Source organism: Dendrobates tinctorius, unplaced genomic scaffold (genome assembly GCF_039654945.1).
Source record: "Dendrobates tinctorius isolate UK_male_01 unplaced genomic scaffold, ASM3965494v1 ptg000019l, whole genome shotgun sequence".
Taxonomy (NCBI): domain Eukaryota; kingdom Metazoa; phylum Chordata; class Amphibia; order Anura; family Dendrobatidae; genus Dendrobates; species Dendrobates tinctorius.
The window spans coordinates 50,473,431-50,483,660 of NW_027361687.1; positions in this window are offsets into that span (position 1 = coordinate 50,473,431).

Sequence of the window (10,230 nt, forward strand, 5' to 3'; positions counted from 1 at the left end):
TGTTCATAATAATGGAATTATGCATAGTTAGTCATTAGTAGAGTTAGTGCAAACTGATTCACACAACCTGGTTCATTGGCCATGTCTGAGATCTCTAATTGCCAGGTGCCAACTTCTACCTGATGGCATCCATGGCTCTTCTGGCGTGACTTCATCATTGCGGCGTGACACACTTGTGATGTTGCCCAATTGTACACTCCTAGAAAAGGTCACAAGATGCTGTAATTTATACAAAGAGCCCTCTCATAGGGCTTCTTAAACCCCATTAAAAGGATAATTGCTTCCACTCAATGAATGGATGTTATAGGATCTTGATGAGTGGCTGTTGTAGGGATCTCCTTGCTGTCTTTAAGGGTTCACTGAATGGCGGGACTTTTTAGTTTATGTCTTCATACCCTAAAATGTGCCTTCTAAGTAAGTCCACCAATATTTATTGGCTCCACCCATCCTAGAAGGGAGGACCCTGTGTTTGTAGACCTTTCCATGTTAGACGTGTCAGATGACATTACTTGTATGTGACAAATATTATTGAGGCATTTCATGAAGATATTATCAGTGGGGCAAAAAGGAATGTTGTGTCCCACGAGTGGGAGCAACCTGTAATATATATATATTCTCTGTGTTGAGTTTTTCCTCCAATCAGCAAATTCTCTGTTGTTGCTAGGTAGAAATAGACTGTATGAAGATTGTCCCTATGTCCCTCCCGTAGTTGAGCTCTGTATTAGGTTGCTCCTCCCTTCTTCAGTTTAGCCTAAAGCAGCCATTACTCAAGACTCATGTGTACTCCCCTGTACAGATTACTCCTTTTTACCTACTGTTCTTTGAAACTAATACAAGATTTTGGAAGAAAACAGTATAGTTTCTCCTGGTCTTTCTACAGTTGCATTGCCAGTGGAGTTAACCTATCTGCGGACACCTGGTGGTGTGAGTACGAGTTATACAATTATCTAAGAAGCTGATAGTTAGAATGCTTGGGATTTGCAGCCATCAGGAAGAGGCAAAATAAATGTTCCCACATCACGTCGCCTTTTACAGACAATGCCTTCTCACACTTCCATATCTCATTTTCCACCCCTAGAATGTAGGATTTGCTGTTTGGGCTTTATTTGATAATGGAACATCCCAACATCATGCACAATAAACTTTTTTTAAGTTTTTCATCTAGATTCCTGGCCAACTCTTCCAGGAGACCATATTCCCATAAGCCTTTAGACTTAACAGGACAGGTAGCATCTTTGTTAGCTGGGAGTGTAGTATGCCTGGCGTGACCATTGGCCCATGTTCAGTGTGCCAGTAGGGTCAACTTGAACAGTGCACTCGATTCCAAGGGCTCAATATAGCTAGTAACAGCTTCATAGTCTTCCTTTATGGCATGTACACCCTGTATTTAAGATCTGTTCTGTTCTAAATGTGTAAACTCTCAGAAAATGTATATCTTTGAATGATGGATACAAGAATTTTGTGCGGCAAAATAGCAGGATCATTACTGATTGGCAGCTTTGCGCTCATTATCTGCCATTTAGTCAAAGCCTCTAATCCAATAGTGAAATCTCATTATTTCAGCAATACCTCGGCAATCACAACGATTGCATCTAAAATCCCAACTTGTGAGCGTTTCACCAAAGCTGATGAAATCTCCTGATCTGATAAAGAGATTTTGACCAATTTTCCTTTGTGCGGATTCAGGCTGTTTACACTGTGCAGCCAGAGAGGCATTCCAGGACTAATCTCCCAGAATATAGAGCATTTTTTATTCTTACTAGGAGAGCCTCGAAATCGGCCATAATATTTCTTGTGCCCATGTTGGGCTATGGGATTACACTAATCTCTGAAAGCTGCACAAAAAAAGAAGAATCCCCGCAGAGGCAGTACTGTTTCTTGCCCAGATATCCTTTAAACAAATATGACTAAACATAATACAACATATAATTTAAAATCAGTACAGGATGGAAAAGTAATGTAATGTATGTACTCAGTGACTGCACCAGCAGAATAGTGAGTGCAGCTCTGGGGTATAATACAGGATGTAACTCAGGATCAGTAATGTAATGTATGTACACAGTGACTACACCAGCAGAATAGTGAGTGCAGCTCTGGAGTATAATACAGGATGTAACTCAGGATCAGTACAGGATCAGTAATGTAATGTATGTACACAGTGACTGCACCAACAGAATAGTGAGTGCAACTCTGGGGTATAATACAGGATGTAGCTCAGGATCAGTTATGCAATGTATGTACACAGTGCCTCCACCAGCAGAATAGTGAGTGCAGCTCTGGGGTATAATACAGGATGTAACTCAGGATCAGTACAGGATCAGTAATGTAATGTATGTACACAGTGACTGCACCAGCAGAATAGTAAGTGCAGCTCTGCTCAGCTGTTGCTCACTGTGGTTATTGCAGATGTGGTCGCTACTGATCCTGCTGTGTGCTCCTGAGCTCAGCAAACTAACACCTCTCCACCTGGGGGTCTGCTCTCTCTCCTACCCAGGGAGGGGGAGGGTTTCCTGGGATGAGCAATGGAGCCAAGACCCAGGCTTCTGTTCTTCGGACCAGGCCGGCGGGAAGCAGGAGAAGTCAGCAACAAACCTGCACATCCGAGGACTCGAGGGTGAGGCGCTCAACCAGGAGTCACAGCAATGTGGCTACTACTCCCCCTGGGTCTGTGGATACCCAGAGGCTTCCAACATGGAGGATAAGCCAGCCAGCATGTGTGATGGTGGTCCTTGCGGAAGAAAGCGGAGTATTCGCAAAGGTGGGGCCGACCTCACTGAGGAAGGTTGACGGCTACAGAAACCCTGGGAGTCTGTTTCCACCTATGGATCCCAGGCCATGAGCCATCTCCATGAGTTTGAAGAGGAGAGTAAGACCAGCAAGAGGCTCAGGAAGGAGCTGTGCCACACACGCGCCAAAGCTGCAGATGCCTCCAAACCAAGGTAGACGCAACTCCAGGTGGAGGTAAAATTTAAATAAATGAGCTGGAAGTGAGGAATGCGTTCATAGGAGAAAAGTGTTCCTTCCAAGGAAAAACTAATGAATGAAGACCGATACAGAGATATGGCTGATAACAGTGTGCAAAGTCAGATGGTGCTGTAGCCTGAGAGCCAGGTGGATGATGAGAGTGATGATGATCAGCAGAAAGCCCCACACGGCAGCATGAAAAGTCACACGCAGGCCACGTGGAGCACGGGGCCCCATACTGGCAAAATTTTTGGGGCCCCCTTGAGACTCTGCCCAGGCTCCACCCCTCGAACTGTCCACAGCTCCACCTCTCTCTCTTGGGAAAACTCCACTTCTCACCATTCACACATTAATAGTTCCCATCACCAGATCACACATATAGCCGGCAGCTTTTGTTTTGGCCAAAATATTTTTTAAGCTGCCATCACGACAAGGTAGACTCTTTTGGCTGAACACTACTCTACTCTATCCTATTAATCATTTGTTAAAATATCCAATACAATTTGGGTATATTTTTATTTATTTTTCAATTTTTAAAAATGACCAGTAATATCACATACAAGGGACAAATACCACCGCACCATGACCAGACACCATATTATCGCCACATAGTGACCTATAATACCACATACACAGGAAATCTGTATACAGTATCAGTGTGCAGGTAATACAGTGATCAACAGTGACATTATACACACAAGCGCTGTATATATTGTACAGGTTATACAGTGATCAATGATATTGTACATAGGAGCTCTGTATATAATGTCAGTGTAAAGGTAATACAGTGATCACTGGTGACATTGTACAAAGGACCGCTGTATATAGTATACAGTGTATAGTGTCAGGTAACACACTGACTTCACGCTAGGTGAAGTCATTCATCTTTGCTTTTCATCTTCATCCAGCACAGACCGCCATCACTTCTTCCAGTCAGGGCTCGTCTCTGCAGGAAATAGCACTGTTATCTAGAGCACCGCTTGCAGAACACATTACTTATTTTTTTCCCATCGTCTACACTACACCAGATGAAGAAAAAAAAGGCGACATAGTATTGCTCTGCACAGGACCGCCTCCCCATTTAAAACAGTATTCTCAAAAAGTAAAATAAATACATGACTGCAGTAACAATATCCCTTAATTAAGCCCTATAGTAATAATATCCCCCATCCTGGCCCCCATGTGTCTCATTCCTGCCTCCAGCCATATGTTCTCCCATCCTTCCGTCATGACGAGTAGCCATTCTGCCCCCATGTGAAGTTCCGTGATCCTGCCCCATCTGTCCTGTGATCCTGCCCCATCTATCCCATGATCCTGCCCCATCTGCCTCAAGATCCTGCTCCAGTTGTACAATGATCCTGCCCCATGATCCTGCCCCATCTGTCTCCATTGTATCCATCCTGCACCATGTGTCTCCATACTGCCCCATTTCCTGCCCCATCTGTCTCCATCCAGCTCCATCTGTCTCCATCCTGCCCCATGATCCTTCCCCATCTGTCTCCATTCTTTCCCTTGTGTCTCCATTCTTGCCCCTGTGTCTCCATTCTTCCCCGTGTCTCCATTCTTCCGCCTGTGTTTCCATTCTTGCCCACTGTGTCTCCATTCTTCCTACTGTGTCTCCCATCCTGCCCCATGTCTCCCATCCTGCCCCCATGCCACTTTCAATAAAAATAAAAAAAACCTTTCTACTTACCTTGCCGTGCTCCTGCGGTGATGTTCCCTCCATGCAGTTCAAACGCACACTCGCCAGCGAATGACAATGATGTCATACGCCGGCGACGTGCGCGCTGACATCAGCTGCTAGCACGGCAATAGTTTAACTTGAACCTGCATCTCAGACCTGCACTGGCAGAATCCTGCCACTGGGGCCCGATGACCAGAAGGGAAGGGCACTAATGGCATAGATAAAGCTCCTGAAGTCCCCAGTGTGCCTTCAGAACTTTCACCTTGGTGATGATTTACCAGAGGAAGCACCTAGGGACAAGAAGACATAGGCAAAGAAGACCAAGCCAAAGCTGCAGGAAGCGGTAAGCAATGTTTATGCCCCCCTCCCTGTACCCACTCAGTTGGCTGCAGGGTCAGTTTGTTGTATAAGCCTTGTTGCCCAGTCCAACCCGGGTTCTGCTGTAGATTCGGTGCATAGGCGCAGGGAGATTACAAAGCAGGGTAGTGATGCGCAGAGCTCCATCTCTGCCTCTAGTAGCGGGGATGTAGATGGAGGTACATCAGTCGAGAGGCTGGACAGTGAGGGCTGCCCGGTGGCAGTAGTTCGATCAGGCCACGATGCTGTAGTGCACTCCTCAGTGGGAGGGGGGAGCAGCCCAGTGTCGGGGGCAGCTCCGGTAGCCTCGGCGCCACTGAATGCTGTTGCCGCTGATCACTTTGTTGAGAAGCGGCAGCAATGTGAGGGGGCTGCTGGGGCTGAGAGTTTTGGTGCTCCAACCAAAGTGTTATTCTGTCTTGACTCCGCTGGTCAGCAAGATCCTGATGCAAAGAATTAGCTGCGACTCACAGCAGCTAATGATCAGCGGCGCATGTTTCCAAATGTCAAACAGCGGAAATTACCAACTAATGACATGGAGGACACACATTAGACCAGGGTTGAGGTTGCCTCCAGTTCTATGGGAGTGGCTGAGCCCCTTGTGCCTGATAATTCTGAGATCAAAATGTTACCCACTGTTATTACTGGTCCAGCAGGAGTGAATGTGGTGGTGGTGGGTGTGAATAAGGCAATTTCACTGTCTAGTGGTGTGGCTGCTGGTTTGGTGGAGGGTGAGATGGTGATGGAGGTGAGTAAGAGTGATGCTATTGGGGTGATTTGGTCCGGTTGCCCCACCAGCATGTTGCAGAGACCACTAATGATAGAGGGTCCTGAGGTTGATATATCTTTCTGGATAGAGAGCATTGTCTCTGGGACTTCCAAGATCAAAAAAGGAGGGATCCAGTGTGGTCCCTCCCAAGAGCCAGTCTGGGCAGTGTGCGTAGGACCGGTAGGTCCGTCTTCAGTGGAGGGGCAGTGATGTGTGTCCTCCAAGGTCTAAGGTTGTGGAGCTCCTGATGAGGATGGGCTTCAAGGAGATTGATACATCCCTATTGCAAGCCTAAGTTTGATGTTAGCTTTGTTTGGCCAAAGGGGCTTGAGCTCTTCTCGTCAAATTATGAACTGAAACACCAATAATACGAATCCTATAATACTTTAACTCCTTCATGACATGTTCCGTACTATTAGGGCACATCTCATGTCTTCCTCTTTGATGTGCACATGTCATGTCTCCCCCTTTGATGTGGGCTCCGGCACTAAATCGCGATCCACATGTGGCTATTAACCCGTTAAATGTTAAATGCCACTGTCAAACTATGACAGCGTCATTTCACATGCTTTTCCGGCATGATGCCCGGTGGTCGGCGCTCATATCAAGTGAGGTATTCTGCTACATACAGGTGATATGATCATTGCTTGTATGTAGCAGAGCCTATTGTGTTATGGCAGCTTCTAGTCTCAAATGGAGACTATTGAAGCATGCCAAAAATAAAAAAAATGTTTTTGAAAATCTTAAGAAAAATAAAAAAAAAGTTTAAATCACCCCCCTTTCGCCCCATTCAAAATAAAACAATAAAAAAAATCAAACATACACATATTTGGTATCGCTGCGTTCAGAATTACCTGATCTATCAATTTAAAAGAAGAATCAACCCGATCGCTTAACAGCGTAGCGAGAAAAAAAAGTCAAAACGCAAGAATTAAGTTTTTTTGGTCACTGCCACATTGTATCAAAATGCAATGCCGGACGATCAAAAGATTGTATCTGCACCAAAATGGTATCATTAAAAACGTCAGCTCTGCATGCAAAAAGTAAGCACTCACCTAACCCCAGATCACGAAAAGTGGAGATGCTACAGGTTTCGTAAAATGATGCAATTTTTTATTTTTTATTTTTAACAAACTTTGGATTATTTTTCACCACTTAAATAAAAAACAACCTATACATGTTTGTGTCTATGAGCTCATAATAACCTGGAGAATCATAATGGCAGGTAAGTTTTAGCATTTGGTGGACATGGTAAAAAAAAATCCCAAAAAAGTTGTGGAATTGCTTTTTCGGCAATTTCACTGCACTTGGATTTTTTTTCCTGTTTTGGAGTACTCAATATGGTAAAACCAATGGAATCATTCAAAAGTACAACTTTTAAAACAAGCCCTCACATGGCCATATTGATGTAAAAATAAAAAAGATATGGCTCTGGGAAGAAGGGGGAGTGAAAAATAGAAACGCAAAATGAAAAAGGGCTCCATCTCAAAGGGGTTAAAGTATCAGAATGAATATACACCAAAGAAGACACTTCAAATGTTAACTAAGGTAAATAATAAAATCATATTTTTTATTTGAAAACACAATTAAAAATGTAAGAGTAAGAGTACCTATACCTCCATAAGGGGTAGAAGCATCCATATGCGAAACGTACGTTGGGTGTGGTGGACCCTCGGACCTGTGGATACTTGAGGTATGGGCTACTGCTTATAATATGATCTTTACTTAATTGGTATACGCACTGGAATATACATATTGCTTATGGAGGTATAGGTACTCTTATGAAGGTATAGGTACTGTTTAATGATTATATAGCTTATTCTAAATTTACCTGCACGATTTTTGTACTTTATACACTCATTATTTTTACCATGTATTATTGGATATCTTGAGCACATGCTTGGTTTATTTATGTCTGTACCTTATTCCATATGAGTTATTTATTATAATTATTGACATACCGTAATTTTACTATTTTTGTATTTTATATGTAATTTTTTGTGTCCATTCTTATATACCTTGTAGTGCAGCGGTAGCACACTTATGCAGTGATGAGGTAGTGACCCACAAAGTTCAAAGCAAAAGTCTCTTTAAGGCCAGGATCACACATGTGAGAAACTCGGACGAGTCTCGCATGTTAATACCCGGCACTGCCGCCGGCACTCAGGAGCTGAATGTGCAGCTGCATGTATTACTATGTGGCCGCACACTCCGATCCGAGTGCCAGCGGCAGTGCCAGGTATTAACATGCGAAACTCAGCCAAGTTTCTTGCATGTGTGATCCCAGCCTAATGTGTTTACTTCACACAATATTAATGTCCAACTCATATAAATGCATAGCATTAATGTCCAGTTCACATAAACACAGCACACAATATCCTCCGGATCGCAGCTGGGCACATATCCTCTTGATTACCGTCACTAAACATGCTAGTCCACCTCTGACCAGTTACCATGGGCGACTGCACCACTGTGTTAATGTCTCTTTACCCACAACATTTCACAGGACACGATATCCTTCAGTTTACAGTCACTAAACAAGCTAGTCCTCCTCTGACCAGTTGTCATGGGCGGTGTCACCTTCCTGGGACACGCCGCACATGATGCCGCTCATAATCACAGAATGAACCCTTGAAAAAGGCCATAAAGGCCGAAACGTTGGGGAATATTATCTTCTATTGTACCTACTTTTTCAGCTGTGAATTCCCAGAATAAAGATTTAATTTTTTCATGATAAAAACTTTTTTTGCGATTATTGAACTACAACTGAGTGCTTGAGGTTGCTCTATAAGACTGACTTTATTTTTTACTCTGAAGAACCGAATTACGGAAGTGTGCAGACTGAAACCTTGATCATTCTATCCTCCAGTTTACAGTCATTAAACACGCTAATCCTCCTCTAACAGTTGCCGTGGGCAACTGCACCACTGTGCAAGCTGTGGGTGCCAGGCGACGCAGCTCCCCTGGCTGTTTGGCTCCGCTGGCCTGTGCTGCCTCCCACAGGTGGAGCGCTTCAGAGCCGACTGCTCTGTCTTCCTCCAAACACCAGACTGACACTGACTGACCTTGATACACCCAAACCCTTCACTGCAGGGCTTTTAGGAAAGAAATTAACAAATAAACCTGTGACCTTCAGCCACATGGAAAACCCAGACCTGGAATGAAATGGACTGCACGATTACCATCCTGCAGTCTGTTCACAACACAACATCCCAGAGCAGGTTTTCCCTACATCTGTCTTGGACACTAACATGTCCAAGACTAGCACTCACTTTTATTATTTCTATCCTGCATTGCAGCCACCGCTACGCCTGTGACTGCCATGACCTTTATACGCCTCCGTGCGCATCCTGGGGAGCACAAACAGCGAACCCTATCTGTGAAATTGGTCACAGCCTATATACTAAATTTGTGATACCTTTTAGTTCTTGCTTTCTTATTTGATGCTTTTATACTTATTAAATGACATTTATATACCTTCCCATGGCATATAAAACTTTTCTCATACCCGCCTATCCTGTGTTCTTAGCTACACAGAATATGTGTATACGTATTTATCATTTTTACACAGAATATATATTTTTTGGTGCGAGTTTTTCACCTTTCTGTCTCATTTGTGTTTTTTCTCCAATTTAAATATTTTATCTTACATTTTTAATTGTGTTTTCTAATAAAAAATAGGATTTTATTCTTTACCTTGGTTAACATTTAAAGAGTCTTCTTCGGTGTATATTCAAATTATGAATTGGCAAAAAATGAGCCCGGATGGTGAGACCTTCTCGTTTGGGCAGTGTCTCACCAAAACCAAGTCAAGAAAGTGACCTTGATGATTTGTAACAAGTCACTTTCCTGTTATGACATCATGACGCGGCTTGGTCAGTATAAGGAGGTAGCAGAGATGCCAAAGAAAAACTGCAACAAGGTTGGTATCTGGTATGGGGCCTGTACGTTCATGGTAAAACTTAAGTGTTCAGGTGATAAGGTTGCCCACATTCCATTATCTGCCTTTCTAGGCAGGGATCATATCCTGGTCTTCTGCCAGCGACAGCAGAAACTCTGTCACAAGTGCAGTGACCCAACACACTTCAGTGCAAGCTTTACTGTGCAGAAATACGCGTGGGGGGGATGATGGTCATCTTGCTGCATCTTGTGTAGAGATTAGATGCCACCTGTGTGGTGAGTTAGGTCACCCATTCTGCTATTGTCCTTGCTTCTTCACTAATGCGGTCATGACCCCGGTGAGAGAAAGCTGAGACCGATTCTGCTGGGAAAGGGACTAACAGGGGTGAGGGAGCTGAGGGGCCAGGGAGGAGCAGTAATAAAACTATGCCTGCCCTGCTGAGGCATCAAGACAGAAGAGGGAACTGGGCCAACCTCGGGCTACTGGGGTGGCCCCTGTCTTGGACGCGTCTTGCTGCTGAGGCCCTGAGGGATGATGAGTTGGATGAAGAGGTCA